Source organism: Pseudophryne corroboree, chromosome 8, assembly GCF_028390025.1.
Source record: "Pseudophryne corroboree isolate aPseCor3 chromosome 8, aPseCor3.hap2, whole genome shotgun sequence".
In the NCBI taxonomy this organism is placed as follows: domain Eukaryota; kingdom Metazoa; phylum Chordata; class Amphibia; order Anura; family Myobatrachidae; genus Pseudophryne; species Pseudophryne corroboree.
In genome coordinates this window covers 390,347,289-390,374,347 of record NC_086451.1, presented here as the reverse complement: position 1 = coordinate 390,374,347, position 27,059 = coordinate 390,347,289, and the positions used below count along the sequence as shown (strand labels likewise).

The 27,059-nt window shown below is 48.3% G+C and overlaps 1 protein-coding gene across 1 annotated transcript in view; it reads right to left on the bottom strand.

Moving 5' to 3' along the window:
• ITPKC (inositol-trisphosphate 3-kinase C) overlaps nucleotides 1–14,022 on the bottom strand; it is a 115,891-nt gene extending 101,869 nt beyond the window's left edge. Inside the window, exon 1 of the mRNA XM_063937703.1 lies at nucleotides 13,960–14,022. The gene's annotated coding sequence lies outside the window, so the exon portion shown is untranslated. The remainder of the gene's footprint in view (nucleotides 1–13,959) is intronic.
• Between the last annotated feature and the right edge of the window lie 13,037 nt (nucleotides 14,023–27,059).

The window sequence follows — 27,059 nt, the reverse complement described above, 5'->3', positions numbered from 1 at the left end:
CGTCCACTGTACTGTACATTTTTAGGTGCGCTAGTAGCCACCTCCCAGTCAACACATTTCTGATACATCTGAATTGATCGCAACAGCACCCTTGTGTGTACACTCTGTCTTATGCAGGTGGCGCAGGGGTTTGCAGACATTTCCTTGCATGCACAGTTGCATATAAATGCTTTACTTTGGGAACATCGGCACTGCGGACTGCGTGTTACTCAGGCCCATGGTGGGATAAGTAAGAACAACAGGAGATGATTTTTTTATCACTGTGATAAAATAAATCTTTGCACAATGGAATTGATCAATTTATTCTCACAAAGTCAGCTGAGCGATACTATCCCGGAGCCCTGCTGATATGGCAGGCCTGAGCTTTCCGATACACTAATAGCCCTTTCAGACCGCATTTGGAGGGTCGCACTCGGGAGCCGTAAATAGGTGCTTCCCGGGTGCGACCCGCCTCTGCCCCTTTCACAGTGGCGTCATCAGTGACATCGGCGGTGACCCATGCAGAGGCGGCGCTTGGAGATCAGATGATCTCCAAGTGCCGCCCATCCATACAGTGTGAACTGGAAACGGGTCATAACGACCCGGCAACCCGTTCACACCGCACAGCGACCAGGGTTGAAACGGTGTTCAACCCTAGTCATTTCCAGGGTTGAAATACCGGGTCACTCGACCCGGGATATTTCCCATGGGCCCTTTCAAACCGCACAGCAACCCGGGTCATGGGGGTGATTCAGACCTGATCACTGCTGTGCGTTTTCACACAGCGGGCAATCAGGTAGTAACTGCGCATGCGTATGCACCGCAATGCGCACGTGCGTCGGACAACAACAAAGGGAATCGCCGGTCAGCGACAGGATGGTGCGAAAAATCCAATCACACAGGTGTTCGCCAGGTGATTGACAGTAGGAAGCCGTTTGTGGGTGGTAACTGACTGTTTACTGGGAGTGTCCAGAAAAACGCAGGCGTGCCCAAGCGTTTTCAGGGAGGGTGTGTGACGTCAGCTCCGGCACCGATCAGCCTCTTCTCATAGCACTGTAGGAGTAAGTCCTGGGCTGCGCACACACTGCACAAAGTGGATTTTTGCAACTCTGCGTACACATGGGATCGCTAACTTGCACGGCGAATTTACACTCCCCCTGGAGGTGGCGACTATCCGAACAGAAAAGTTTGCAGCCCGGCGATCAGGTCTGAATCACCCCCTATGCGTGTTCATGTGCAATAACCCGGGTTACAAGCTGGCGGTCAGAAAGGGGTATTAGTTAAAAATAGATAACAAATATAAGAAAAATAAAAGATGTTTGTGGTCATTCCGAGTTGTTCGCTCGCTAGCAGTTTTTAGCAGCCGTGCAAACGCATTGTCGCCGCCCACTGGGGAGTGTATTTTCGCTTTGCAGAAGTGCAAACGCCTGTGCAGCAGAGCGCCTGCAAAAACATTTTGTGCAAAACAAGACCAGCCCTGAACTTACTCTTCGTGTGCGATGATTCTAACGTTGGAGGGTTGGCTTTTGACGTCAAACACCCGCCCAGCCACGCCTGCGGTTTCCCTGGCACGCCTGCATTTTTCTAAGCACTCCCTGAAAACGGTCAGTTGACACCCAGAAACGCCCCCTTCCTGTCAATCTTCTTGCGGCTGCCAGTGCGAATGAAAACGTTGCTAGAACCTGTGCAAAACCACAAAGGACTTTGTACCCGTACGTTGCGCGTGCGCATTGCGGTGCATATGCATGCGCAGAAATGCAGATTTTTAGCCTGATCGCTGCGCTGCAAACAACGTCAGCTAGCGATCAACTCGGAATGACCCCCGTTAGCCATTGAGAAAAATGCATTATTCATACAATAAAGAAAAAAGCACTCTTTGTTTTGGGCCATCTCATGATGGTGTTAGCCGATGTCGGCTATGGACTACACTTTGCAAAAAGTTCTAGGAGAGAGTTCTGTAAGATCCGTCCCCGCCACTCTCCACTCGCACATGAGTGGTCGCTGATGGAAAAGTAAGCGAATTGATGATAACTTCACTTCTACCACACCGCAGGGTGTATGCTTCTTGGTCCTGTGAGTCCTTGAAACATCGATCTATAGAATTTATGCACTAATACGGCAACGTTTTTGAACATTGTTAAGTGCCGCATGATTCTTTCAAGGTAGGCGTTCTCTGCTTCACCAGGAAGCCTTTATGCTATGCAATATTAAGTGAAGGAAATCTATCTATTCTGTGTGAATTGAATAGCGTCAGGAAGGAGCCGGAGCTATACAATTCAGCGCAATGCTAAGTCATAGACTGTCTCCCGGCACTATTCAATCCGCGTTCAATTGAATCGACCCCCATAAAACAGATCCATTTACAACACCATATTGTTACCTAAAACATTACACAATTTGTAACAAGTTGCAAAATGTTGCTTTCAAGTATAATCTCTCATTGCAGCTATTCAGTATGGGGTAGTGTTAAACGTTAGTAAACGCTGTCATATCACAAGCATAATAGTAGTAATAAATGGCTCTGAATCTCAATTTTACCATAATCCTACAAAATCTGAAGTTTCACAGTATTAATGGTTTACAACTCTTTTATAAACAGGCACCTATGCATCTCACAACAGTACATGCCTCTGGCGCCCTCACATGGCAATGTTACTAAACTACATTAGAGGTCAATGGGGCCATTCCGAGGGGTCAGGGGGTCATTCCGAGTTGATCGCACGTAGCAACTTTTTGCTGCTTGTCGATCAACCTGGCGCCGCCTATGGGGGGAGTGTATTTTAGCATAGCAGGGCTGTGAACGCTTGTGCAGCCCTGCTATGCTAAAAAAGTTTCAAGTAAAACAAGACTAGTCCTGCAGCTACTCACCCAGTGCGACGAATCCAGCGATGCAGGTCCCGGTCCTGACGTCAGACATCCGCCCTCCAAACGCCTGGATCCGCCTGCATTGGACTCAGCGCGCCTGGAAAACGGTGAGTATGCGCCCCGGAACACTTAGATTGTAAGCGTTCCGTTCCTATAGATTGTAAGCTTGCGAGCAGGGCCTTCCTACCTCTATGACTGTTTGTTATCACCCAGTTTGTTATTGTTATTTCCAATTGTAAAGCGCAACGGAATTTGCTGTGCTATATAAGAAACTGTTAATAAATAAATAAATAAACGCTTCCCGCCTGTCCGTCTTCTTGCGATCGCCGCTGCAATCACATTTCTCGCTGGCGGTGGCGTTGCCCGGCAACAACGCGCATGCGCATTGCGTCCGCCGTGCATGCGCATGTCCGACCCGCTCGCACCGCAGCGAAGAACCGCTGCATGCGAACGGGTCGGAATGACCCCCTCAGACCTGATCGCTGCTGTGCGTTTTCAAAAAGCGGGCGATCAGGTCTGAACTGCACATGCATATGCCCATAATGTGCAGTCGCAACAGTCCGCAGCAACGGGATGGTGCGAAAAATCCCATCGCACCGGCGAACGCAAGGAGATTAATAGAAAGAGGGCATTTGTGGGTGGTAACTGACCATTTTTGAGGAGTGTCCGGAAAAACGAAGGAGGGACCAGGCATTTGGAGGGAGGATTCTGAATGTCAGCTCCGGCCCCGCTCATCGCAGCGGCTGAGTAAGTCCTGGGCTGTGCAGAGACTGCACGAACTTCTGTTTGTGCAGCTCTCCTGCACATGCGATCGCACCCCTGCACAGCGATTTCTCCCTCCCCCTGTAGGCGGCGACTACCTGATCGCAGAGATGCAAAAAACGCACCCTATCTATCAGGTCTGAATTACCCCCAGTGTGGGCCTGATTCAGATGTGGTTGGATGTGCTTGGACGTAGCAGCAATGCACTGGTATGGTAATGCAGTAGGAGACGTCTGGCATTAGTAGAAGTCTCCTGCTTGCATTAGTAATCCATGTTACGTCCTAGGACACAGCATCGGTTCACCTGTGACACCATTGGCTGGCTGCATGACCCACGGGGTCGCGGAAGCCGACCACCGCAGTTCCTACACAGAGGCCAGGAAATATCCATCTTCTGACAGCGATCTTGGCCTCACCACTCCCTCAAAATGGTGTCAGCACACCTCCATTTTTGGAAATGGAGGCCGCTGCCCCCTTCCCGCCTCCAGATGGCTGCAGACTATGGGGGTAATTCCAAGTTGATCGCAGCAGGAAATTTTTTAGCAGTTGGGCAAAACCATGTGCACTGCAGGGGGAGCAGATATAACATGTGCAGAGAGAGTTAGATTTGGGTGGGTTATTTTATTTCTGTGCAGGGTAAATACTGGCTGCTTTATTTTTACACTGCAAATTAGATTGCAGATTGAACACACCACACCCAAATCTCACTCTCTCTGCACATGTTATATCTGCCTCCCCTGCAGTGCACAGGGTTTTGCCCACCTGCTAAAAGATTTCCTGCTGCGATCAACTTGGAATTACCCCCTATAATCAACTGACATCTGCAGCCAATTTGCTACCGACGTAACAGGACATGTACTGCACATGCGCAGTATGGGTCCTGCACATGCGCAAAGAACCAAATATCGGTACTTTGCGATATGTGAAGCTTCTGCATTGGGACCTGAAGCTGGCCTAGTGTTTGCCCAAAAGATTTTACAATCTTTTCTTTGGTGCCCTTGACACCGGGAGACTAAGTGACTTCTCTCTAATAACAACAAACTGACTATGGGTGTTGATCTGAAGTGTAAGAGTTGCCAAGCGTGCGACTGGGCATGTGAGGCACTTCGCTAATAACCCACCCCTGCCAAAGCATTCTGCTGGAAACTCACCCATGTTCCTTTGTGACACTTTTTAAGGTTCTGTGACCTTTCTGCAAACTTGGCATGCTTACTCCTAAAAAGAATCCCTCTCTTGTGCCTGAATAATAGCGGCTGATCCTGACTCACTAATATATTGGTGCAACTGTTTTGTACTGTAAAAGAAAAGCTTGAAGTCATGTGACTACTGTTCTGAGCAGTTTAAAAGGGGGTCAGTACCATAAGTTTGTATAACCTTGGGCCTAATTCAGACCTGATCGCTAGCAGGCGATTTTGCAGGGCTGCGAACAGATAGCCGCCGCCTACAGGGGGAGTGTATTTTAGCTGTGCAAGTGTGCGAACGCATGTGCACAAACAGATCTTGTGCAGTCTCTGCACATCCCAGGAATTACTCAGCCGCTGCGATCGTTTCAGCCCGTCCGGTTCTGGAATTGACGTCAGGAACCCTCCCTGCAAACGGGATACGGTCATTAGGTCGACAAGACTTATGTCGACAGTCATGAGGTCGACCACTAATGGTCATTAGATCGACATGTATTAGGTCGACGTGGAAAAAGGTCGACATTAGTTTTTCACATTTTTTTTTTATACTTTACGATCCACGTGGACTACGATTGGGAACGGTAACCTGCCGATTTGCGAGCAATGCAAGGGGACACGGTGCACTAATTGGGGTTCCCCGTCACTTTACGAAGAGAACGACACCAAAAAAAAAAAAAAAAACCTCATGTCGACCTAGTGACCATGTCGACCTAATGCATGTCGACCAATAGTGGTCACCCTAATAACTGTCGACCTAAGTCTTGTTGCCCTAATAACCAATACCCCTGCAAACGCTGGACACACCTGCGTTTTTCCAACCACTCCCAGAAAACGGTCAGTTACCACCCACAAGTGCCTTCTTCCTGTCAATCTCCTTGCGAACGCCCGTGCGAATGGATTCTTTGCACAAACCCATCGCTAAGCGGTGAACCGCTTTGTACCCGTGCGACGCACCTGCACATTGCGGTGCAAACGGGTATGCTCAGTTTAGACCTGATCGCCCGCTGTATGAAAACGCAGCCTAGTGATCAGGCCCTTACTTGTCATATTATGGGGAATTATTTCTGTGGCTGCACCTGATGGATCATTTACAGTTAAGTCTACCAAAATAATTCTGGAACAATATGTCCTGCACGTTCCTAGAAGGGTCAATTGCTGAATCAGGGGTGACAGCAAGCCCATTGGTGGACTGTATTTTCCGGGATTTCGCATTTCAGTCACATGTGCACTAAAGAGGCGGAAATACGTTGTGGTAGAACATTCTCACCTGGGCTAAACTCACGCAGCTGCGGGGCATGCAGAGATGGACCTAAAAGAACATAGGAGGCGTATCTTTTGTACATATTATATGTAGTGAAGATGTCGACATCAGAATGTTGGCATGATCTGATTATCCACATGAATGTTATGACATTAACATAGGGGGTCATTCTGAGTTGATCGCTCTCTTTGCAGCGCTGCGATCTGGTTAAATCTTGGCAAAACTGTGCATGCGTATGCACCGCATTGAGCAGGCGCGTCGTACGGGTACAAAGAGGATCGGTGCTGGGCGATGGATTTAACAAAGAATCCATTCGCACAGCCGATCGCAAGGAGATTGACAGAAAGAGGGCGTTTGTGGGTTTCAACTGACCGTTTCAGGGAGTGGTTGGAAATACGCAGGTGTGTCCAAGCGTTTGCAGGGCGAGTGTCTGACGTCAATTCCGGGACCAAAAAGACTGAAGTGAACGCTGTGGCTGAGTAAGTCCAGAGCTACTCAGAAACTGCAAAAAACTTTTTTGTGCCGCCGGCTGCAAAAGCGTTCGCACGCTTGCAAAGCAAAAATCCACTCCCCCATAGGCGGCGACTATCTGATTGCAGCGCTGCAAAAAGTTGCTAGCGAGCGATCAACTCGGAATGACCCCCATAATGCGGACATTGAGAACATCCACAGGCACAATAGCTCAAGTTATTGTTTAGGCAGTGTCGACATTGCGTCAAAGCCGACACAAAGCCGAATGTTGACATGCCACATGTCGACATAACACCCATGCTGACATTCTGGATGACGGCATTTTGCACTACACCCCTATAGACATTCTTGCCCAGTCTTCCAGAATGTCCAGGAGACTCCGGAATCACTTTCTATATCACTATCATACAATTTTCTACTAATATCTTTTTTTAATGACACTTTTCATGTGTATCTTCTTTTATATATAGCCTCTGCTTCCTAATATTCACTTAGACTTTAATCTCACACTGGTGTGCTGCCCTTGCCGGTTTGCGGGGTGTCGCGCCCAGTGACGTGCGGTGAAGTCAATGGCTGGGGAGGCACTGGCTTCTCAAGTACATCCCTAGTCGCACAAGAACACAAACCTCAGCTCACTTTTTAGGGAAAACAAATACATTAGAGTGCACGGGAAGGTGGTCTGGTACTGCAGCAATTGTGTATATACAGTACTGTGATTACAGGACAGATCGCAAAGTACCCAGAGAGAAGCAAGGCCTGGGTCCAAAACTACTGGCATTCTGAGCGAGATCTTTTGAAGCACCCCCTCTCCCCCCAATGTGCGCAATGAAGGCGTGCGCACTCCTAGGAAAGTGGGACTAGCCTCGTAATTATATATTGTTATCAAATTTTAAATATATATACCGTATTATCATCACCCCCTACAGTCTTACACATGGGGGGTCATTCCGAGTTGTTCGCTCGTTGCCGATTTTCGCAACGGAGCGATTAAGGCAAAAATGCGCATGGTTCGCAGTGCGCATGCGGTTAGTATTTTACTACAAAACTTAGTAGATTTACGCCCGAACGAAGATTTTTCCTCGTTGAAGTGATCGGAGTGTGATTGACAGGAAGTGGGTGTTTCTGGGCGGAAACTGGCCGTTTTCTGGGAGTGTGCGGAAAAACGCAGGCGTGCCAGGGAAAAACGTGGGAGTGTCTGGAGAAACGGGGGAGTGGCTGGGTGAACGCTGGGCGTGTGTGTGACGTCAAACCAGGAACGAAACTGACTGAACTTATCGCTATTTGTGAGTAGGTCTGGAGCTAAGATACACTCCCAGAGGGCGGCGGCTTAGCGTGTGCAATGCTGCTAAAAGCAGCTAGCGAGCGAACAACTCGGAATCACCCCCATAGTACTTTAACCGACCCGTGGGGAGGTTAAGGTTAGGCATCAACGGGAAGGATTAGGCTGCGGAGAGGGAGGGTTAGGTTTAGGTACCGCCACAGGGATGTTAGGGTTAGGCTGCAGGGAGGGAGGGTTAGGTACCGTCACAGGGAGGTTAGGGTGCGGGGAGGGCTGGTTAGGTACCGCCGCAGGAAGGTTAGGGTGCGGAGAGGGAGGGTTAGGTACCGTCACAGGGAGGTTAGGGTGCGGGGAGGGAGGGTTAGGTACTGCCGCAGGGAGATTAGGGTTAGGCTGCTGGGTGGGAGGGTTAGGTTTAGGTAACGCCACAGGGAGGTTAGGGTGCGGGGAGGGAGGGTTAGGTACTGTCACAGGGAGGTTAGGGTGCGGGGAGGGATGGTTAGGTACCGCCGCAGGGAGGTTAGGGTGCGGAGAGGGAGGGTTAGGTACCATCACAGGGAGGTTAGGGTGCGGGGAGGGAGGGTTAGGTACTGCCACAGGGATGTTAGGGTTAGGCTGCAGGGAGGGAGGGTTAGGTACCGTCACAGGGAGGTTAGGGTGCGGGGAGGGAGGGTTAGGTACCGCCGCAGGGAGGTTAGGGTGCGGGGAGGGATGGTTAGGTACCGCCGCAGGGAGATTAGGGTTAGGCTGCTGGGTGGGAGGGTTAGGTTTAGGTAACGCCACAGGGAGGTTAGGAACTATAGGGGGAGGTTAGGGTTAGGCTGTGGGAAGGGAAGGTTAGGGGAGAACACCCTCAACTCCCCCCTCTCGGCATTGTAAACTTCAGGATCCCAGCGTCTGTCTTCTGATCGCTGGGATCCAGCGCTGGCATCTCATACTGAATCCCTCACTACAAGTGGACCAAACAAAAAAAGCTAAATGCTATACTGTACAATCTCCTCTAATCTCCCACCACCAATTTGGGGCCCCCAGCCCTCCCTACCTGCTGCTTCTCTATGGTCCCTGCAGAGCCCAGAGCTTACGGGCTCTTGGATGCCAGTGCTGTGCTCAGGGCATAGGTGTAGTAGCTGCGTTCCATCAGTGCTGTAACTAGGCATTTTAGCGCTGTGTGCAAGAAACGGCATTGGCACCCCCCTTCCCATGCATGTATAGGGGCATGGCTTCATGGGGAAGGGGCATGGCCACAAAATAGTACCAATTCATACTACGGTGCACAGTCTCCATTATTCAAATTACGCTGCACAGTAGCGCCACTACACCAGGTAGAGCCCCTTTTACACATCACGGCAGACAGTCCCCCTTTTTACACATTACGGCAGACAGCATCCCCTTTTTACACATTACGGCAGACAGCGTCCCCTTTTTACACATTACGGCAGACAGCGTCCCCCTTTTTACACATTACGGCAGACAGCGTCCCCCTTTTTACACATTACGGCAGACAGCGTCCCCCTTTTTACACATTACGGCAGCCAGTCCCCCTTTTTACACATTACGGCAGACAGTGTCCCCCTTTTTTACACATTACGGCAGACAGATTCCCCTTTATACACATTACGGCAGACAGCGTCCCCTTTTTACACATTACGGCAGCCAGTCCCTCTTTTTACACATTACGGCAGACAGCGTCCCCCTTTTTACACATTACGGCAGACAGATTCCCCTTTTTACACATTACGGCAGACAGCATCCCCTTTTTATACATTACGGCAGACAGCGTCCCCCTTTTTACACATTACGGCATCCAGCATCCTCTTTTTACACATTATGGCAGCCAGCGTCCCCTTTTTACACATTACGGCAGACAGCGTCCCCCTTTTTACACATTACAGCAGACAGACAGAATAGAAAGAAAGAAGAGTCCGTGGCTGCCCGTGCATGACCGTGGCTGCAGCCGACAGTCACAGTCAGATAGCAGCCATGGCTTCTGCTGCGTTAAACACTAGGACCACCACGGCTGTCGGAGGAGCTTCCGGGACACTTTAAAATAGAGCAGCCGGGTGGACGCACAGAACCCGGCTCAGTCTGTCACTTGCTGCAAGGGCGGCCAATCGGGATCAAGGGGCATGATGCGCTCCTATCACAAGTGAAGTCGAGGTCAGCAGGAGCAGGTCACTTTTTATAGCACCCCCCATCCCCTCTCCGGCATCACTGACACCCAGATGAGGCTGCAAAGATAAAGTCTGGGGATCCGGGTAGGGACACATGGAAGTATCTGATCTGTGGCGGTGGGCCCTCTCCAGAGATCACATGGAAGAGCAGTCTGGGCTGGAGCAGGCAGCGCTGGGACCCGTGCAGAAGCCACCGCCAGGAGATTGCAGCAGGCATTGGGGCTTCTGCCTGAGAGAGAGCGGAGGAGGAGTGCGCCGGCCGCCGCACAATTTCCCCGCTGGGTCTGGGCTTACCACCGCCGCCGCTGTGCAGATTAGCTGCTGCTGGCTGCACGGCGACACTTGGCTCTGCCCCCTCCCCGGTTCTTCTGAACCTGTAATGGGTGATGGCGGGTGCTGGCGGGAGATGAAGAGAGGGGAGCTCTGAGTCCCTTCCTTGTCCTGCCACTGGGTATTGATGATTGGGCAAGCGGATCCAGCACTGGATCCGCTGTCCAATCAAATGTGCCTCGCTAGCAGGGGCGTGCTTTCCCTGCCAGCGAGGCACTTACATAAGTGCCGCTTTAACTGTTTTTTCTAATGGGCTTTTTCAGCCCAGTGCTTGGCCCCGTCCCCGGCTTTATTCCCTCGTTCCCACTGTCTACCCGCTGTCTCAGGAGGCACTTGATATCAGTGCCTCCCAAACTAGTTTAATAAACTAAACTTATTTGAATAATATAAACAGGATACATATGACACAGAATATGTGTCATATGTATCTTTTTGTATTATTTTAATCATCAATGAATGACAGGGGAGGCACTGCCTCCCCTGACTGCACTTCCCTGGTCGCGCCACGAACTTAGACTTAATGTTAGGTACCCCCAGTACTCAGAGACACCTTGAAGCAGCCTAGGGGCTTCCCATACCTTTGCAGATGTGTGCAACTGAGGGGTAATTTAGAGTTGATCGTAGATGTGCTAAATTTAGCACATCTACGATCATTTACTCTGACATGCGGGAGGACGTCCAGTATGGGGCTAGTCCGTCCCGCATGTCAGGTCAACACTCCCATCCAAGTACAAAAGCATCGCACAGCGGCAATGCTTTTGTACTTGATAAGTAGCTCCCTACCAGCGCAGCTCCTACTCGCTGGCAGGGAACTACTTGTTGCTGTGTGATGTGATGTCACGCAGCCGCCGCGGCCCGCCCCCCGCACGGTCCAGGCACGCCTGCGTTGCCCGGATTGCACCCCCAAAACGGCGGCCAAGCGCCGCTGGTCCGCCCTCTCCCGCCCAGCTAAAACGCCTCTGCCAGTCAATCAGGCAGAGGCGATCGCTGGGCTGAGATGCCGATAGTATCTCAGGTATGCACAGTTCAGACCTGATCGACTGCTGTGCGAAAACGCACAGCAGTGATCAGGTCTGAATTAGCCCCTGAGATCTCTGAAATTTCTACCACCATGTAGTTATGAAATCCTGTTGCTGATGTCATCCAGTGTGCTGGGGGATACCAATGTTTCTTGTTCAGAATAACCCCTACCTTTCATGCACCTGGATGACATTACTAATTAGATAAGGGCAGTTACCAAACGTCTTCTGACTCCTGAATCCCACATGGCTCTCTTGGACACCCAGAAGTCCGGGCACCTTGATGATGCAACTCGTACTGAATCACATCATTGTGGTATTATATAGCATGGCGGGGCCACGATAACATGCCCCCCTCACCGTCCACTTGTCAGCCCACCGCATCCCAGGCAGACAGACAAAAAGTTGTCAGTTATGAGTATAGAATAGACCTAGTCCACACTGATGATGATGATTACTAGCAGTCACCCAGGTGTGCGCACAGATGTGGCCAACAGATGGGAGAACGCACACTTTTTCTGTGCACACTTCTTTTGAGCAAGGTACGATATAGTCTGCATCAGGTTCTCAGGGCTTAAAAATTACAAATCAGGTCACAAATTAACCGTTCCCCTGACCAGCCACACCCATAATTTCACATAGCCACACCCATTTGTACATTCAAGACAGTTATTTGTGGGTATTATTTCTTCTACATTCTACTACAAGTATTTACAGGAATGCTAAATACACGGGGACAGAGTTAAGGTCTTGTAATGGGGGGCTTATAGAAGATTTCCATCGGGAGAGAGCCCTTTCTAATAATATTTTATTTATTATCTGCAAACCCCATTGTCATGTGTGCCACATATCATTGGGGTGTGCACATAGCTAAATCTAGAAAGCAATACTCTAGTAAATTTCCTGTCATCAATTCCGCCCCCCCTCCAATCTCCTTCCATATCATGTTCCACCCAGTATCCCCCATATCATCATATCTCCCATCAATACCACCCAACGGGGGGTACTAATTACCTGGGACCAGCTTTGATTGAGGGGCCCAGGTCGCCCCTCAAGCAAGAGGAGAAGAGCAGCAGCAGCTCTTCTCCTCTGCCCAGCACACGCTGCTGTGTGCTGGGCCACAGTGTGGCCAGGCGCTTAAAGTACTATTTTGTCTGCACTTTTTTCTAAGGGTGCATGGCCACGCCTCCTGTGATTAAGCCACCCCCCCTGAAAAGTACCTGGGCCCAGCCAGGCTCTCTACTGCCCTGACCCCACCAAGGTATTACCTTACTTACCTATGCCCATATTATGCCACATGGGATGTAGTCATGTGACCTCAAATAACCTCCCCCTACTAATCCCGACAGTCGGCATGCCAACCAACAGGGACTTTTCATACTCGTGGGTGTCCACGACACCCACACAGTGGGAACAGAACCCGCGGCGACCGCAAGGGGCTTGCTGCACTCTCCCCGCACCCCGCCGGAATACCTGCGGTCAGCATACCACACCCATGCCACATAATAGTGCCCTCACATCATGCCAAATAGAGCAGGACAATATATTTTATACATGTACAGCTCACTGCACTACTCTCCACTCCTCCGGGGGTGGAGATAATTAGGGTGTGAAGTGAAGGGGAGGGCAACACTGTGCTCCTGAACTTGTGAGATGGCTAGCTACTTTTAGCAGCCGTGCAAACGCATAGTCACCGCCCACGGGGTAGTGTATTTTCACTCTGCAAGTGTGCAAACGCGTGTGCAGCCGAGCGGGCCGAAAAAGTTTTTTTTTGCAGTTTGTGAGTAGGTCTGGACTTACTTAGACCTTGAAATCACTTCAGCCTGTCCGGTCCCGGAACTGACGTCAGACACCCGCGCTGCAAACGCTTGGACACGCCTGCGTTTTTCCAAACCAGCCAGTTGCCACCCACAAACGCCCTCTTCCTGTCAATCGCCTTGCAATGGGCTGTGCGAATGGATTCTCCGTTAAATCCATCGTCCAGCAACGATACGCTTTGTACCCGTACAACGCGCCTGCGCATTGCGGTGCATACACATGCGCAGTAGTAACCTGTTTGCTGAGCTGCGAGAAACGTCAGCGAGCGAACAACTCGGAATGACCCCCACTGTCAGGGATGGTTCTCGTCCTGCTAGGAAGAGACGCTTTTCAGAATTGTATTTGTGTTTGTTTAGCTCTAGTTAGGCCGATATATTTATAGGTGCCCGTTATGTGCCTATGAGCGTACTGATACAACAAAACTGCTCTGTAGAATGATATTCAATATGAATATTAAGGAGTTTTAATTTGAAGTTTATCGATTGTCGCTCCCTTTATATGCTACGGAAATGCCTGAGTGGATTACTGGGAATTAGACCAAGAACAGACTCCATCTCCATGTAATTAAGTTTGTTCCAAATTTAGGGCAGAGCATTACAAAATCATAACTCGGCATCGCTTACAGTTAACTGTATAATCACAGAAAGAAGTAACCCTAAAAACTTCCATTGTTCTAGTTTAGAGCAAGTTTCCCAGAGTTGCGTCTTGTGCTGAATTAGAGAAGTGTCACCCACTTATGTCCCAGGCTATAGCGACTGACAATCAGTAATAGCAGTGTGGAGATCTGTGCATTATCTATGGTAAGAAATAAAGTTATACTTACTTACATGAGTGGCCCGGTCTGCCTGGACAATGGGACTGTCTGTGAATAGTGAAGTCAATGGCATTATAGCACTGCCAGAGATCAGGCAGCTTAATCTTATGTGGTACACCTACCCTAGCCATACGCATTACACCCAGCCAATAGCAATACAGCCAGAGAAGAATCCACGCCCACAGCTATTAATAAGATCAATTGGGTTAACCCCCCTCCCTCCCTTAGCAATGCCATGCAAGAATACCAAAGAAATGAGAGAACATGAAATATTAGAAGTTCAGTGGGAAAAGTAATGTGGAATAGTGGAATGGTTCCCACAGAGAGGTTATTACAGTAATGTCATTGTTATTTCAATTTTTTACCTGTCTCACACCTGTCAGCTTTATTAACAATATGAGTTATTATTATTATTACACTTTATTTATAGGACACCACAAGTGGTCCGCAGTGCTGTACATATGGCAAAATATAAGACAGTACAGAGTAAACAAAACAGTGCAGCAACCAGTACAAAAGTAACAATTAACACCACAGTTCCCAATACAGAATACATACGGGAGACCGGCCGACGGGATGTCGGCTGTCACTATACCGAGGTCGGGATTCCCACTAATACTGTGCTGAGGTCGGGATTCCGACTGCCGGAATTTCCCCACCTGTTGGGATTTCGGCATCGGTATCCTGTACGCCAGGATCCAAACAAGCGGTATATTAACCGCATTCCCCCAATACACAATACAATTGAAGAGCTGAACGACCACAAGTGAGAAGAGTTTGGTGCTGGCCAAGGAGTAGGCTCAGGGGCATATCTAGAGAGGAGGGGACCCGTGTGCAGTCTCCGTGTGTGGGGCCCCTCCTCTCCCGTAGCCGGCAGCGCCGCTGCTAGCGCTCTGAGAACTAGAGACTCTGGCACACTGCCAGAGTCTACAGCGTCTCCAGAAAAAATGGCGCGATTGCCATTTTTTCGGAGACCTGCGCATGCGCTGTAGACTAGTGCTCAGAGCGCTAACAGCGGCACTGCTGGCTGCGGGAGAGGAGGGGGTCCATATACGGACACCAATGGACACCAGACAAGTAAGTATAGACGAGATGGGTGCAGTGTGGGCCCCTCTGGACCCAGGGCCCCGCGTGCACCGCACCCATTATAGATACGCCACTAAGTAGGCTGTAGTTGATGTGCAAGATAAGAGGGCTGTGAGAACAGGAGGGAGGAGGTCCCTACTCCTTGGAGCTTAAAATCTAAGAAGAAAGCGGAGACAGATGATTTGAGACGTGAGCTGGTGAATGGGGACCTGAGGGCAGGTGAGAGGGCCATAGAGATGGACGAGGCAGGAGGGTGGGGTGAGGATGTGGTGATAAGGTCAGGTGGTGAAGTGGTACGCTTTGATGAACAGGTGGGTTTCAGGGGTCAGCATACCGACACCGGTAGGGGCCCAAAGACTATTCCCACTTGTCGGTGTCTACAACGCCCGTAGAGCCATAGCGCCTGTTTGAAGCTCTGCAGGGTTGGGAAGATTCTGCTAGAGCAAGGGAGTTTGTTCCAGTGCAGGAGAAATCTTAGATTCAAGCGTGAGATGCAGTTACCAGTGTAGAGAAGAGCAACGGTCATTGGCTGGCCGGAGAGGGTGGGGTGGAGTATGTAAGGAGATTAAGTTGTAGATGTAGGGATCAGTGGATCACTATGCCTGGGCACTGAGTTATTCAAAAGATATAGGGCAGGATGCAGCAAAGCAAATTTTGTGGTCAGACCTCTGAAAATTCAATTTTTGGAGGTTTGCTTGCTTACCGCATAGAAACATAGAATGTGACGGCATATAAGTACCACTTGGCCCATCTGGTCTGCCTTTTTTTGGCCCTCATTCCGAGTTGTTCGCTCGGTAATTTTCTTCGCATCGCAGCGATTTTCCGCTAATTGCGCATGCGCAATGTTCGCACTGCGACTGCGCCAAGTAAATTTGCTAAGAAGTTTGGTATTTTACTCACGGCATTACAAGGTTTTTTCTTCGTTCTGGTGATCGTAATGTGATTGACAGGAAGTGGGTGTTTCTGGGCGGAAACTGGCCGTTTTATGGGTATGTGCGAAAAAACGCTGCCGTTTCTGGGAAAAACGCGGGAGTGGCTGAAGAAACGGGGGAGTGTCTGGGTGAACGCTGGGTGTGTTTGTGACGTCAAAACAGGAACGAAACAGACTGAACTGATCGCAGTGGCAGAGTAAGTATCGAGCTACTCAGAAACTGCTAAGAAATTTCTATTCGCAATTTAGAGAATCTTTCGTTCGCAATTTTGCTAAGCTAAGATTCACTCCCAGTAGGCGGCGGCTTAGCGTGTTCAATGCTGCTAAAAGCAGCTTGCGAGCGAACAACTCGGAATGACCACCTTTATTCTTACCTCAAACCTTATTTCTTTGTAAGGTTATTCTTATGTCTATCCCATGCATGTTTAAATTGCTCTACTGTCTTAGCCTCTGATGGGAGGCTATTCCACTTGTCCACTACCTTTTCTGTGAAGTAATTTTTCCTAAAATTTCCCCTGAACCTCCCCCCTCCAGTCTCAGTGTCTGTCCTCGAGCTCTAATACTTCTCTTCCTTTGAAGAATGTTTCCCTCCTGGACTTTGTTAAACCCTTGATATATTTGAAAGTTTCTATCATGTTCCCCCTTTCCCTTCTCTGCTCCACTCTATACATGTTGATATTGTTTAGTCTCTCTGTGTATGTTTTGTGATATAGGCCATGCATCATTTTAGTTGCCCTTCTTTGTACAGTCTCTAATGTATTAATATCTTCCTGAAGATATGGGGCTATTTAATTAGGGTCGGATCCATTTTGACATGCATTTGTCGGAATGGATCCGACAACCCCTATTCAATCCCATCTCAATTCGACTTTATAAAAAGTCGAATTGAGATGAGACCTGTGAGCGGAGGAGAGGGGGGAGACCAGCGGGGAGAGCCACCGGCAGACGGGGGAGATCAGCGCTACAGTAGCGCTGCAGAAGGATTTCTCACAGCCGCCAGACCTCACGGCAGTGTCCACCCGGCTCCAGCAAGCGTGACCTCACTTGCTGGAGCCGGGTGAACGCTGCCGTGAGCGGCGGCTATGACACATCCTCCTGCAGCGCTGTGCTGTAGCGCTGCTGTCCCCTGTCTGCCCGCGGCACTCCCTGTCTCCCTGCGGCACTCCCCCCTCTCCTCCTCTAAGGTCCCTCATCTCAGTCCGACATTTTTTTATGTCGGACTGAGATGGTCGGAAACGGGGCCAAACCTGTTGAATTTGGCCCCGTTTCCCTCAAACTACTATTCGACAAGTCGTATTCCACGACTTGTCGAATAAAAATAGCTGGCAATGAATAGGTCAAATCATGATTCGACCTTAAAAAGTCGAACACTGCCGTCTTTTCGACAGACGGCAGCTTTCGACCCTAATTGAATATACCCCATGGCCTCCAGAATTGAACACAGTATTCTAGATGAGGCCGTACCAATGACCTATACAGTGGCATTATTACTAGAGATGAGCGGGTTCGGTTTCTCTGAATCCGAACCCGCCAGAACTTCATGTTTTTTTTCACGGGTCCGAGCGACTCGGATCTTCCCGCCTTGCTCGGTTAACCCGAGCGCGCCCGAACGTCATCATGACGCTGTCGGATTCTCGCGAGGCTCGGATTCTATCGCGAGACTCGGATTCTATATAAGGAGCCGCGCGTCGCCGCCATTTTCACACGTGCATTGAGATTGATAGGGAGAGGACGTGGCTGGCGTCCTCTCCATTTAGATTATAAGAGACTGAGAGAGATTTACTGGAGCTGACTAGGAGGAGTACTGTTACTGTAGAAGTGTAGAGACTGAGTGGAGAGAGTTTACTAGTGAGGACAGTGCAGTTTACTTTATAATCCGTTCTCTGCCTGAAAAAAGCGATACACAGCACACAGTGACTCAGTCACATACCATATCTGTGTGCACTGCTCAGGCTCAGGCCAGTGTGCTGCATCATCTATTATCTATATATAATATTATATATATCTGTCTGACTGCTCAGCTCACACAGCTTATAATTGTGGGGGAGACTGGGGAGCACTACTGCAGTGCCAGTTATAGGTTATAGCAGGAGCCAGGAGTACATAATATATTATATAGTGAGTGACCACCAGACACACAGTGCAGTTTATTTAATATATCCGTTCTCTGCCTGAAAAAAGCGATACACACAGTGACTCAGTCAGTCACATACCATATCTGTGTGCACTGCTCAGGCTCAGGCCAGTGTGCTGCATCATCTATTATCTATATATAATATTATATATATCTGTCTGACTGCTCAGCTCACACAGCTTATAATTGTGGGGGAGACTGGGGAGCACTACTGCAGTGCCAGTTATAGGTTATAGCAGGAGCCAGGAGTACATAATATATTATATAGTGAGTGACCACCAGACACACAGTGCAGTTTATTTAATATATCCGTTCTCTGCCTGAAAAAAGCGATACACACAGTGACTCAGTCAGTCACATACCATATCTGTGTGCACTGCTCAGGCTCAGGCCAGTGTGCTGCATCATCTATTATCTATATATAATATTATATATATCTGTCTGACTGCTCAGCTCACACAGCTTATAATTGTGGGGGAGACTGGGGAGCACTACTGCAGTGCCAGTTATAGGTTATAGCAGGAGCCAGGAGTACATAATATATTATATAGTGAGTGACCACCAGACACACAGTGCAGTTTATTTAATATATCCGTTCTCTGCCTGAAAAAAGCGATACACACAGTGACTCAGTCAGTCACATACCATATCTGTGTGCACTGCTCAGGCTCAGGCCAGTGTGCTGCATCATCTATTATCTATATATAATATTATATATATCTGTCTGACTGCTCAGCTCACACAGCTTATAATTGTGGGGGAGACTGGGGAGCACTACTGCAGTGCCAGTTATAGGTTATAGCAGGAGCCAGGAGTACATAATATATTATATAGTGAGTGACCACCAGACACACAGTGCAGTTTATTTAATATATCCGTTCTCTGCCTGAAAAAAGCGATACACACAGTGACTCAGTCAGTCACATACCATATCTGTGTGCACTGCTCAGGCTCAGGCCAGTGTGCTGCATCATCTATATATATTATATATCTGTCTGACTGCTCAGCTCACACAGCTTATAATTGTGGGGGAGACTGGGGAGCACTACTGCAGTGCCAGTTATAGGTTATAGCAGGAGCCAGGAGTACATATTATATTAAAATTAAACAGTGCACACTTTTGCTGCAGGAGTGCCACTGCCAGTGTGACTGACCAGTGACCTGACCACACTGACCACCAGTATAGTTAGTAGTATACTTATATTGTGATTGCCTGAAAAAGTTAAACACTCGTCGTGTGACTTCACTTGTGTGTTTTTTTTTTTTTTATTCTATAAAAATAAAACTCATTCTGCTGACAGACAGTGTCCAGCAGGTCCGTCATTATATAATATATAATATATAATATATACCTGTCCGGCTGCAGTAGTGATATATATATATTTTTTATATCATTTATCATCCAGTCGCAGCAGACACAGTACGGTAGTTCATGGCTGTGGCTACCTCTGTGTCTCTGCACTCGGCAGGCAGTCCGTCCATAATTGTAATACCACCTAACCGTGGATTTTTTTCATTCTTCTTTATACATACATAGTTACATAGACATCTTCTCTTTATCAACCAGTCTATATTAGCTGCAGACACAGTACAGTACGGTAGTTCACGGCTGTGGCTACCTCTGTGTCTGCACTCGGCAGGCAGTCCGTCCATAATTGTATACCACCTAACCGTGGTTTTTTTTCATTCTTCTTTATACATACATAGTTACATAGACATCTTCTCTTTATCAACCAGTCTATATTAGCTGCAGACACAGTACAGTACGGTAGTTCACGGCTGTGGCTACCTCTGTGTCTGCACTCGGCAGGCAGTCCGTCCATAATTGTATACCACCTAACCGTGGATTTTTTTTCATTCTTCTTTATACATACATAGTTACATAGACATCTTCTCTTTATCAACCAGTCTATATTAGCTGCAGACACAGTACAGTACGGTAGTTCACGGCTGTGGCTACCTCTGTGTCTGCACTCGGCAGGCAGTCCGTCCATAATTGTATACCACCTAACCGTGGATTTTTTTCAGTCTTCTTTATACATACATAGTTACATAGACATCTTCTCTTTATCAACCAGTCTATATTAGCTGCAGACACAGTACAGTACGGTAGTTCACGGCTGTGGCTACCTCTGTGTCTGCAGTCGGCAGGCAGTCCATAATTGTATACTAGTATCCATCTCCATTGTTTACCTGAGGTGCCTTTTAGTTGTGCCTATTAAAATATGGAGAACAAAAATGTTGAGGTTCCAAAATTAGGGAAAGATCAAGATCCACTTCCACCTCGTGCTGAAGCTGCTGCCACTAGTCATGGCCGAGACGATGAAATGCCAGCAACGTCGTCTGCCAAGGCCGATGCCCAATGTCATAGTACAGAGCATGTCAAATCCAAAACACCAAATATCAGAAAAAAAAGGACTCCAAAACCTAAAATAAAATTGTCGGAGGAGAAGCGTAAACTTGCCAATATGCCATTTACCACACGGAGTGGCAAGGAACGGCTGAGGCCCTGGCCTATGTTCATGGCTAGTGGTTCAGCTTCACATGAGGATGGAAGCACTCAGCCTCTCGCTAGAAAAATGAAAAGACTCAAGCTGGCAAAAGCAGCACAGCAAAGAACTGTGCATTCTTCGAAATCCCAAATCCACAAGGAGAGTCCAATTGTGTCGGTTGCGATGCCTGACCTTCCCAACACTGGACGTGAAGAGCATGCGCCTTCCACCATTTGCACGCCCCCTGCAAGTGCTGGAAGGAGCACCCGCAGTCCAGTTCCTGATAGTCAGATTGAAGATGTCAGTGTTGAAGTACACCAGGATGAGGAGGATATGGGTGTTGCTGGCGCTGGGGAGGAAATTGACCAGGAGGATTCTGATGGTGAGGTGGTTTGTTTAAGTCAGGCACCCGGGGAGACACCTGTTGTCCGTGGGAGGAATATGGCCGTTGACATGCCAGGTGAAAATACCAAAAAAATCAGCTCTTCGGTGTGGAGGTATTTCACCAGAAATGCGGACAACAGGTGTCAAGCCGTGTGTTCCCTTTGTCAAGCTGTAATAAGTAGGGGTAAGGACGTTAACCACCTCGGAACATCCTCCCTTATACGTCACCTGCAGCGCATTCATAATAAGTCAGTGACAAGTTCAAAAACTTTGGGTGACAGCGGAAGCAGTCCACTGACCAGTAAATCCCTTCCTCTTGTAACCAAGCTCACGCAAACCACCCCACCAACTCCCTCAGTGTCAATTTCCTCCTTCCCCAGGAATGCCAATAGTCCTGCAGGCCATGTCACTGGCAATTCTGACGAGTCCTCTCCTGCCTGGGATTCCTCCGATGCATCCTTGCGTGTAACGCCTACTGCTGCTGGCGCTGCTGTTGTTGCCGCTGGGAGTCGATGGTCATCCCAGAGGGGAAGTCGTAAGCCCACCTGTACTACTTCCAGTAAGCAATTGACTGTTCAACAGTCCTTTGCGAGGAAGATGAAATATCACAGCAGTCATCCTACTGCAAAGCGGATAACTGAGGCTTTGACAACTATGTTGGTGTTAGACGTGCGTCCGGTATCCGCCGTTAGTTCACAGGGAACTAGACAATTTATTGAGGCAGTGTGCCCCCGTTACCAAATACCATCTAGGTTCCACTTCTCTAGGCAGGCGATACCGAGAATGTACACGGACGTCAGAAAAAGACTCACCAGTGTCCTAAAAAATGCAGTTGTACCCAATGTCCACTTAACCACGGACATGTGGACAAGTGGAGCAGGGCAGGGTCAGGACTATATGACTGTGACAGCCCACTGGGTAGATGTATGGACTCCCGCCGCAAGAACAGCAGCGGCGGCACCAGTAGCAGCATCTCGCAAACGCCAACTCTTTCCTAGGCAGGCTACGCTTTGTATCACCGCTTTCCAGAATACGCACACAGCTGAAAACCTCTTACGGCAACTGAGGAAGATCATCGCGGAATGGCTTACCCCAATTGGACTCTCCTGTGGATTTGTGGCATCGGACAACGCCAGCAATATTGTGTGTGCATTAAATATGGGCAAATTCCAGCACGTCCCATGTTTTGCACATACCTTGAATTTGGTGGTGCAGAATTTTTAAAAAAACGACAGGGGCGTGCAAGAGATGCTGTCGGTGGCCAGAAAAATTGCGGGACACTTTCGGCGTACAGGCACCACGTACAGAAGACTGGAGCACCACCAAAAACTACTGAACCTGCCCTGCCATCATCTGAAGCAAGAAGTGGTAACGAGGTGGAATTCAACCCTCTATATGCTTCAGAGGTTGGAGGAGCAGCAAAAGGCCATTCAAGCCTATACAATTGAGCACGATATAGGAGGTGGAATGCACCTGTCTCAAGTGCAGTGGAGAATGATTTCAACGTTGTGCAAGGTTCTGATGCCCTTTGAACTTGCCACACGTGAAGTCAGTTCAGACACTGCCAGCCTGAGTCAGGTCATTCCCCTCATCAGGCTTTTGCAGAAGAAGCTGGAGGCATTGAAGAAGGAGCTAAAAGGGAGCGATTCCGCTAGGCATGTGGGACTTGTGGATGCAGCCCTTAATTCGCTTAACAAGGATTCACGGGTGGTCAATCTGTTGAAATCAGAGCACTACATTTTGGCCACCGTGCTCGATCCTAGATTTAAAGCCTACCTTGGATCTCTCTTTCCGGCAGACACAAGTCTGCTGGGGTTGAAAGACCTGCTGGTGACAAAATTGTCAAGTCAAGCGGAACGCGACCTGTCAACATCTCCTCCTTCACATTCTCCCGCAACTGGGGGTGCGAGGAAAAGGCTCAGAATTCCGAGCCCACCCGCTGGCGGTGATGCAGGGCAGTCTGGAGCGACTGCTGATGCTGACATCTGGTCCGGACTGAAGGACCTGACAACGATTACGGACATGTCGTCTACTGTCACTGCATATGATTCTCTCAACATTGATAGAATGGTGGAGGATTATATGAGTGACCGCATCCAAGTAGGCACGTCACACAGTCCGTACTTATACTGGCAGGAAAAAGAGGCAATTTGGAGGCCCTTGCACAAACTGGCTTTATTCTACCTAAGTTGCCCTCCCACAAGTGTGTACTCCGAAAGAGTGTTTAGTGCCGCCGCTCACCTTGTCAGCAATCGGCGTACGAGGTTACATCCAGAAAATGTGGAGAAGATGATGTTCATTAAAATGAATTATAATCAATTCCTCCGCGGAGACATTGACCAGCAGCAATTGCCTCCACAAAGTACACAGGGAGCTGAGATGGTGGATTCCAGTGGGGACGAATTGATAATCTGTGAGGAGGGGGATGTACACGGTGATATATCGGAGGGTGAAGATGAGGTGGACATCTTGCCTCTGTAGAGCCAGTTTGTGCAAGGAGAGATTAATTGCTTCTTTTTTGGGGGGGGTCCAAACCAACCCGTCATATCAGTCACAGTCGTGTGGCAGACCCTGTCACTGAAATGATGGGTTGGTTAAAGTGTGCATGTCCTGTTTTGTTTATACAACATAAGGGTGGGTGGGAGGGCCCAAGGACAATTCCATCTTGCACCTCTTTTTTCTTTTCTTTTTCTTTGCATCATGTGCTGATTGGGGAGGGTTTTTTGGAAGGGACATCCTGCGTGACACTGCAGTGCCACTCCTAGATGGGCCCGGTGTTTGTGTCGGCCACTAGGGTCGCTAATCTTACTCACACAGTCAGCTACCTCATTGCGCCTCTTTTTTTCTTTGCGTCATATGCTGTTTGGGGAGGGTTTTTTGGAAGGGACATCCTGCGTGACACTGCAGTGCCACTCCTAGATGGGCCCGGTGTTTGTGTCGGCCACTAGGGTCGCTAATCTTACTCACACAGCTACCTCATTGCGCCTCTTTTTTTCTTTGCGTCATGTGCTGTTTGGGGAGGGTTTTTTGGAAGGGCCATCCTGCGTGACACTGCAGTGCCACTCCTAGATGGGCCCGGTGTTTGTGTCGGCCACTAGGGTCGCTAATCTTACTCACACAGCTACCTCATTGCGCCTCTTTTTTTCTTTGCGTCATGTGCTGTTTGGGGAGGGTTTTTTGGAAGGGCCATCCTGCGTGACACTGCAGTGCCACTCCTAGATGGGCCCGGTGTTTGTGTCGGCCACTAGGGTCGCTAATCTTACTCACACAGCTACCTCATTGCGCCTCTTTTTTTCTTTGCGTCATGTGCTGTTTGGGGAGGGTTTTTTGGAAGGGACATCCTGCGTGACACTGCAGTGCCACTCCTAGATGGGCCCGGTGTTTGTGTCGGCCACTAGGGTCGCTTATCTTACTCACACAGCGACCTCGGTGCAAATTTTAGGACTAAAAATAATATTGTGAGGTGTGAGGTATTCAGAATAGACTGAAAATGAGTGTAAATTATGGTTTTTGAGGTTAATAATACTTTGGGATCAAAATGACCCCCAAATTCTATGATTTAAGCTGTTTTTTAGTGTTTTTTGAAAAAAACACCCGAATCCAAAACACACCCGAATCCGACAAAAAAAATTCGGTGAGGTTTTGCCAAAACGCGTTCGAACCCAAAACACGGCCGCGGAACCGAACCCAAAACCAAAACACAAAACCCGAAAAATTTCAGGCGCTCATCTCTAATTATTACTTCTTTCTTTCTGCTGCTTATTCCTCTCCCAATGCAGCCAAGCATCTGACTAGCCTTCCTCATTGCTTTCTTACATTGTGATAGGGTATGTTAACAATAGGTCTGATTATGAACTCTCTTCAGTCATCAGTCAGAATGCTGTTTCCCTTAGCAACCGGTTGGAGATCAGTGAATGAATAAGTGACACCGGATCATTGTGTAACCTAAGCAGTTCATAGTTGATCTGTTTGGGGGCCGTCATGGCTTTATTATTTATAGCTTGAACACAAAGGGTTTATGCTTGCCAATATATTTAGCCAATCAGAATACACCATGTATGTCTTGAAAATACATCGATTGTTATACAATGTTAGAAGTGGCAACTAGGACAGCCTTGAAAATGGTTATTGTTTCGTTTATCAGTCTTTCGGACATAAACTCAAAAGATTTCTTTCTTTATTCTTCTCAATTAGCCTTGGATATATCTGGTGTTGCTTTGTCCGTCCTAGATACATTTCCAATACATTTAATGTTGCATTTGTCTTGTACAAGTCATGCCTTAAAACAAGATTATTCAGCAAATACAACATTCTGACCAGCTCTGCACATTTTTCTTAAGGACATATCAACTAATTTTGTGATTAACAGTAAATATCTTAATAAATGCGAAAAACGTGAATCAATATATATATATATATATATATATATACTAAACTGCGGAAGCTCCTACACTATCAATTGCTTACCGGCCTTTAGGTCACCTGAAATAGTGACTCCTAGATCCCTTTCCTCCTCAGTAGTTTCCAGTATAGTGCCATTAATACTATATTTAGTCTTTGGATTTTTGAGACCCAAGTGTATGATTTAGCATTTTTTGGCATTAAACTGTAATTGCCTCATTCTTCTAGTCTACCTAGATCCTCAATCATTTGTTTTACCCCTCCTGGCGTGTCTACCCTGTTACATCTGCAAAAGGGCAATCTTTCCCTTTAATGCCATTTGCAATGTCACCAATAAAGATTTTAAAAGCACTGGTCTAAGTACAGATCCCTGGAGTACTCTACTGGTAACATTTCCCTCCTGTGAATGCACTCCATTTACTACAACTCTCTTGTTGTATGTACCAAGTTACTTGACTGTAGTGGGCAACGCCATCTATGGGCGTCTTTTGGTGTTTCTCCCTGAGACGGATCCAATCGGACTTAGATTTGGGTGGGGTGTGTTCAAACTGAAATCTACATTGCAGTGTAAAAATAAAGCTGTCAAGTGTTTATGGGCTACATACAAAAGCAGCCAGTATTTACCCTGCACAGAAAAAATAACCCACCCAAATCTAACTATCTGCACATGTTACATCTGCCCCTCCTGCAGTACAGCATCATTTTGCCCAGTTGCTTGCTTTTTTGCTTTACTTACAAACATGAATCAGGCCCTTTGTGTTAACGTTAACTAATGTAAGCTCTCATGAGCAGGACTATTTCTCCCTCTCTCCTACATCTCCTCCCATTGCCGAAAACAGCATCAAACCATTGGGTACAGCCGACCAGTGGCGTCACAAGGGGGGTGCGGGCCGCATCAGGATGTCACCAAAATGCTGGCTCCTACTCAGTGACAGGAACTGAGTGCAGCGCTGTAATATTACATGTTGTACCCGGCTCCTGTCAAGCAGATAGAGCCAATAAATCAAGGAGCTAGTTAATGAAAGAAAAACAAAACATGTATACACTGATATATAGCAGCTTGGAATAAAGATGGGAACACAATGTTCTGTACTTAGGCATATACCCTCTATACAGGCTGTGGGGGTCATTCAGACATGATCACTCGCTAGGGTTTTTTTTGCAGCGCTGCGAGCAGATAGTCACCGCCCACGGGGGAGTGTATTTTAGCTGTGCAAGTGTGTGATCGCATGTGCAGCCGAGCGGTACAAAGATGCCCAGAACTTACTCAGCCGCTGCGATCACTTCAGCCTGTCCGGGCCCGGAATTGACGTCAGAGACCCACCCTGCAAACGCTTGGACACGCCTGCGGTTTTCCAAACACTCCCAGAAAATGGTCAGTTGCCACCCGCAAACGCCCTCTTCCTGTCAGTCTCCTTGCGATAAGCTGTGCGAATGTATTCTTCGTACAATCCATCACACAGCAACGATCCGCTTTGTACCCGTACAATGCGCCTGCGCATTGCGGTGCATACGCATGCGCAGTTCTGACCTGATCGCAGTGCAGCGAAAAATCCTAGCGTGCGATCGGGTCTGAATGACCCCCACTGTGTATCAAAATATTATACATAAAGTGCAGCATATTTCAGAATTGATACTTCCTTTTGATGTGCCACAAAGTATCTTGTTATCGATCTGTTCA